Genomic DNA, 7,135 nt, shown 5'->3' with positions numbered 1-7,135 from the left:
GACACACCCTGGCTTTTGGACTTGTTGCTGTTTCTTCCCAAAAACACCTGGGATACTGATTTGTCTAACCACAATCCACGTTCCCACTGTGTGATGGTCCATCCCAGACGCCTCCGAGCCCAGAGAAGTCGACAGCACTTCTGGACACAGTTACAGTGGTGCTTGAAAGTTTGTGAACCCTTTAGAATTTTCTATATTTCTGCATAAATATGACCTAAAACATCATCAGATTTTCACACAAGTCTTAAAAGTAGATAAAGAGAACCCAGTTAAACAAATGAAACAAAAATATTGTACTTGGTCATTTATTTATTGAGGAAAATGATCCAATATTACATATCTGTGGGTGGCAAAAGTACAGTATGTGAACCTTTGCTTTCAGTATCTGGTGTGACCCCCTTGTGCAGCAATAACTGCAACTAAATGTTTCCGGTAACTGTTGATCAGTCCTGCACACCGGCTTGGAGGAATTTTAGCCCGTTCCTCCGTACAGAACAGCTTCAACTCTGGGATGTTGGTGGGTTTCCTCACATGAACTGCTCGCTTCAGGTCCTTCCACAACATTTCAATTGGATTAAGGTCAGGACTTTGACTTGGCCATTCCAAAACATTAACTTTATTCTTCTTTAACCATTCTTTGGTAGAACGACTTGTGTGCTTAGGGTCGTTGTCTTGCTGCATGACCCACCTTCTCTTGAGATTCAGTTCATGGACAGATGTCCTGACATTCTCCTTTCGAATTCGCTGGCATAATTCAGAATTCATTGTTCCATCAATGATGGCAAGCCGTTCTGGCCCAGATGCAGCAAAACAGGCCCAAACCATGATACTACCACCACCATGTTTCACAGATGGGATAAGATTCTTATGCTGGAATGCAGTGTTTTCCTTTCTCCAAACATAATGCTTCTCATTTAAACCAAAAAGTTCTATTTTGGTCTCATCCATCCACAAAACATTTTTCCAGTAGCCTTCTGGCTTGTCCACATGATCCTTAACGAACTGCAGATGAGCCACAGTGTTCTTTTTGGAGAGCAGTGGCTTTCTCCTTGCAACCCTGCCATGCACACCATTGTTGTTCAGTGTTCTCCTGATGGTGGACTCATGAACCTTAACATTAGCCAATGTGAGAGAGGCCTTCAGTTGCTTAGAAGTTACCCTGGGGTCCTTTGTGACCTCGCTGACTATTACACGCCTTGCTCTTGGAGTGATCTTTGTTGGTCGACCACTCCTAGGGAGGGTAACAATGGTCTTGAATTTCCTCCATTTGTACACAATCTGTCTGACTGTGGATTGGTGGAGTCCAAACTCTTTAGAGATGGTTCCGTAACCTTTTCCAGCCTGATGAGCATCAACAATGCTTTTTCTGAGGTCCTCAGAAATCTCCTTTGTTCATGCCATGATACACTTCCACAAACGTGTTGTGAAGATCAGACTTTGATAGATCCCTGTTCTTTAAATAAAACAGGGTGCCCACTCACACCTGATTGTCATCCCATTGATTGAAAACACCTGACTCTAATTTCACCTTCAAATTAACTGCTAATCCTAGAGGTTCACATACTTTTGCCACTCACAGATATGTAATATTGGATCATTTTCCTCAATAAATAAATGACCAAGTATAATACTTTTGTCTCATTTGTTTAACTGGGTTCTCTTTATCTACTTTTAGGACTTGTGTGAAAATCTGATGATGTTTTAGGTCATATTTATGCAGAAATATAGAAAATTCTAAAGGGTTCACAAACTTTCAAGCACCACTGTAACATAAAGCTTCCTTTTTACACAGTAAAGTTTTAACTGGTGTTTGTGGATGTAACTCCGTATTGTAGTTTGATAAAGGTTTTCCAAAGTAATCCCGAGCTCATGCGGTTCCATCAGCTGTAGATGAATGATGGTTCCTGATGCAGTGAGGGATCGGAGATCACGGGGGTTCAGATTAGGCTTGAGCCCTTTACACACCAAAATTCCTCCAGATTCCTTGAATGGTTTAATGACATTCTGCACCGTAGAGGGTGAAATATCCAAATCCCTTCCTATCTTTCTTTGAGGAACATTGTTTTTAAACATTTCAATCATTTTCTTACACATTTGTTGATAAACTGGAGATCCTCAGCCCATCTTTACTCCTCAAAGACTCGGCCTTTCCTGGAGACTGATTTTGTACCAAATCATGATTACGGTCATCTGTTTCACATCACATCGTTATTTAATTGTTGTACCTCATTACTCATCCTAAATTTCCTCTGTCCCAACTTTTTTTGGAATGTGTTGCAGGTCTGAAACGCAGGAATGGAACAAATGAAATGAAGTTGACCAACAAAACATGAAATATTTAGAAATCACTGCTTTCTTTTGTATTTGCATTTTCCATACCATCCCAAGTTTTCTGATTTGTGGTTATAATACTAATATAATGGAAAAGCTACATATTTCAAAAATCGTGAAATAAAGATAAAGCATGAATTTTGACTTATGTCCAAGAATATATATTGCAATATAAAAATATTTATTTGGTTATGATTCTGTAAAAATGTCCTTCATAGTAAAATAGTTACAACCCCGATTCCAAAAAAGTTGGGACAAAGTACAAATTGTAAATAAAAATGGAATGCAATAATTTACAAATCTCAAAAACTGATATTGTATTCACAATAGAACATAGACAACATATCAAATGTCGAAAGTGAGACATTTTGAAATTTCATGCCAAATATTGGCTCATTTGAAATTTCATGACAGCAACACATCTCAAAAAAGTTGGGACAGGGGCAATAAGAGGCTGGAAAAGTTAAAGGTACAAAAAAGGAACAGCTGAAGGACCAAATTGCAACTCATTAGGTCAATTGGCAATAGGTCATTAACATGACTGGGTATAAAAAAAGCATCTTGGAGTGGCAGCGGCTCTCAGAAGTAAAGATGGGAAGAGGATCACCAATCCCCCTAATTCTGCACCGACAAATAGTGGAGCAATATCAGAAAGGAGTTCGACAGTGTAAAATTGCAAAGAGTTTGAACACATCATCATCTACAGTGCATAATATCATCAAAAGATTCAGAGAATCTGGAAGAATCTCTGAGCGTAAGGGTCAAGGCCGGAAAACCATACTGGGTGCCCGTGATCTTCGGGCCCTTAGACGGCACTGCATCACATACAGGCATGCTTCTGTATTGGAAATCACAAAATGGGCTCAGGAATATTTCCAGAGAACATTATCTGTGAACACAATTCACCGTGCCATCCGCCGTTGCCAGCTAAAACTCTATAGTTCAAAGAAGAAGCCGTATTTAAACATGATCCAGAAGCGCAGACGTCTTCTCTGGGCCAAGGCTCATTTAAAATGGACTGTGGCAAAGTGGAAAACTGTTCTGTGGTCAGACGAATCAAAATGTGAAGTTCTTTATGGAAATTAGGGACGCCGTGTCATTCGGACTAAAGAGGAGAAGGACGACCCAAGTTGTTATCAGCGCTCAGTTCAGAAGCCTGCATCTCTGATGGTACAGGGTTGCATTAGCGCGTGTGGCATGGGCAGCTTACACATCTGGAAAGACACCATCAATGCTGAAAGGTATATCCAGGTTCTAGAGCAACATATGCTTCCATCCAGACGACGTCTCTTTCAGGGAAGACCTTGCATTTTCCAACATGACAATGCCAAACCACATACTGCATCAATTACAGCATCATGGCTGCGTAGAAGAAGGGTCCGGGTACTGAACTGGCCAGCCTGCAGTCCAGATCTTTCACCCATAGAAAACATTTGGCGCATCATAAAACGGAAGATACGACAAAAAAGACCTAAGACAGTTGAGCAACTAGAATCCTACAACCCCGATTCCAAAAAAGTTGGGACAAAGTACAAATTGTAAATAAAAATGGAATGCAATGATGTGGAAGTTTCAAAATTCCATATTTTATTCAGAATAGAACATAGATGACATATCAAATGTTTAAACTGAGAAAATGTATCATTTAAAGAGAAAAATTAGGTGATTTTAAATTTCATGACAACAACACATCTCAAAAAAGTTGGGACAAGGCCATGTTTCCCACTGTGAGACATCCCCTTTTCTCTTTACAACAGTCTGTAAACATCTGGGGACTGAGGAGACAAGTTGCTCAAGTTTAGGGATAGGAATGTTAACCCATTCTTGTCTAATGTAGGATTCTAGTTGCTCAACTGTCTTAGGTCTTTTTTGTCGTATCTTCCGTTTTATGATGCGCCAAATGTTTTCTATGGGTGAAAGATCTGGACTGCAGGCTGGCCAGTTCAGTACCCGGACCCTTCTTCTACGCAGCCATGATGCTGTAATTGATGCAGTATGTGGTTTGGCATTGTCATGTTGGAAAATGCAAGGTCTTCCCTGAAAGAGACGTCGTCTGGATGGGAGCATATGTTGCTCTAGAACCTGGATATACCTTTTTTAAGACCTGGTGTCTTTCCAGATGTGTAAGCTGCCCATGCCACACGCACTAATGCAACCCCATACCATCAGAGATGCAGGCTTCTGAACTGAGAGCTGATAACAACTTGGGTCGTCCTTCTCCTCTTTAGTCCGAATGACACGGCATCCCTGATTTCCATAAAGAACTTCACATTTTGATTCGTCTGACCACAGAACAGTTTTCCACTTTGCCACAGTCCATTTTAAATGAGCCTTGGCCCAGAGAAGACGTCTGCGCTTCTGGATCGTGTTTAGATACGGCTTCTTCTTTGAACTATAGAGTTTTAGCTGGCAATGGCGGATGGCACGGTGAATTGTGTTCACAGATAATGTTCTCTGGAAATATTCCTGAGCCCATTTTGTGATTTCCAATACAGAAGCATGCCTGTATGTGATGCAGTGCCGTCTAAGGGCCCGAAGATCACGGGCACCCAGTATGGTTTTCCGGCCTTGACCCTTACGCACAGAGATTCTTCCAGATTCTCTGAATCTTTTGATGATATTATGCACTGTAGATGATGATATGTTCAAACTCTTTGCAATTTTACACTGTCGAACTCCTTTCTGATATTGCTCCACTATTTGTTGGCGCAGAATTAGGGGGATTGGTGATCCTCTTCCCATCTTTACTTCTGAGAGCTGCTGCCACTCCAAGATGCTCTTTTTATACCCAGTCATGTTAATGACCTATTGCCAATTGACCTAATGAGTTGCAATTTGGTCCTCCAGCTGTTCCTTTTTTGTACCTTTAACTTTTCCAGCCTCTTATTGTCCCTGTCCCAACTTTTTTGAGATGTGTTGCTCTCATGAAATTTCAAATGAGCCAATATTTGGCATGAAATTTCAAAATGTCTCACTTTCGACATTTGATATGTTGTCTATATTCTATTGTGAATACAATATCAGTTTTTGAGATTTGTAAATTATTGCATTCTGTTTTTATTTACAATTTGTACTTTGTCCCAACTTTTTTGGAATCGGGGTTGTACATTAGACAAGAATGGGTTAACATTCCTATCCCTAAACTTGAGCAACTTGTCTCCTCAGTCCCCAGACGTTTACAGACTGTTGTAAAGAGAAAAGGGGATGTCTCACAGTGGGAAACATGGCCTTGTCCCAACTTTTTTGAGATGTGTTGTTGTCATGAAATTTAAAATCACCTAATTTTTCTCTTTAAATGATACATTTTCTCAGTTTAAACATTTGATATGTCATCTATGTTCTATTCTGAATAAAATATGGAATTTTGAAACTTCCACATCATTGCATTCCATTTTTATTTACAATTTGTACTTTGTCCCAACTTTTTTGGAATCGGGGTTGTAAATGCATGAAAATATATTCACATATGCAGTATATTATAAGCACATAGATTATTTATATTGCATTATATTAAATACATATGATTAAATACATAGGGTGGAAAAAATTATAATGTGTCAAGTTTAAATATCTGTATGATCTCTAAAAAAATAGCTATATTAAGAAAAATAGTGCATTTTAATATTTTTTTTATTTAAAAAAATATTGATGTGAAGCTCGCACTGATTGTGACGACTTCACAAACCACATGTCATTGCGAAGTTTCTGGGAGCAGTTTGCTAACAGTTAGCTAGCTAGCTCAATAGATAATGTAATTTGTCAAGTTATTTAAATTAAATGCAATTAAATCATGTGACATCACCAGTAATTCTGTACGTACTATCAATTATTTGACTAGATGGAGCAAAGTGTGTAACCAACTGTCTAATTAGCTTCGTAATGCACATTGTAATCAAAGTCAGTTGCATGTTTGTGAGCAAGTTAGCTCATGTTCAGTAAAAATTATGGTTATATGGTGACGATGGCAGCTGGATGGACAAGTTTAACTTTATCTCCGCCCACCATGAGCCAGAAATCCATCGTAGCTTCTGTGTCTGATCATCACCGCATAGGAATAATTATTCACACACTCTGATTTATATGCTTATTTATTGACACAGTGAATCTGTAACAGTTATTCCATGAAATCGAGTCGTACATGAGCTGATAGCGACGAGGCGCGTACCGTAGCACCGAGTTCTCTATAATCCATGTACGACGAGATTGAGTGGAATAACTGTTTTATTCTATCCACATTCACTGGATTCTGAGAAACAGAGCAATTTTTTGCAAATTCGATAAATAAAAACTTTATACAAAATGTCCGACAAAATCATTTCCGCTTAGAATGTAAAGAAACCGGCTAAATGACAGGAGCGATTTGTGAAAAATGCGATAATAATAATTCTTGAAAACTTAAAAAAAAGATGCATTCTTACCATCAAATACTTTTATTCCATATTTTGTTGCTTTTTTTTTGTATTTTTGGGGTTTTGTTTTCGAGTAGAGTTTTTATTTCATCCTCGGTTGGTTCAGCAACACGCGCCGCCATTTTGTTTTTCTCTACTCATGGTATATGAGCTGATATTCTAGTAGTAGAGTAGCCAATCAGAGCACACGATTGCTCAGATCCAGGGAATGTGGAGAGAATAATTATTGATATTACACACTGATTCAGTTGAGCAAAAGGAACACAAAACATTTGTGATGTTATCCGCGGTATACTATACGAACTCATTATTCTGTAATATACTCTCACATATTTTTTTTACCCTGATGTCTCTCTACCACATCTGTAACATAGGTGTGATTTTGACTTTTTTCC

This window comes from Neoarius graeffei, chromosome 14 (assembly GCF_027579695.1).
Source record: "Neoarius graeffei isolate fNeoGra1 chromosome 14, fNeoGra1.pri, whole genome shotgun sequence".
NCBI lineage: Eukaryota > Metazoa > Chordata > Actinopteri > Siluriformes > Ariidae > Neoarius > Neoarius graeffei.
The sequence above is the reverse complement of the archived record's forward strand: the minus strand, read 5'-3'. Positions refer to the sequence as shown.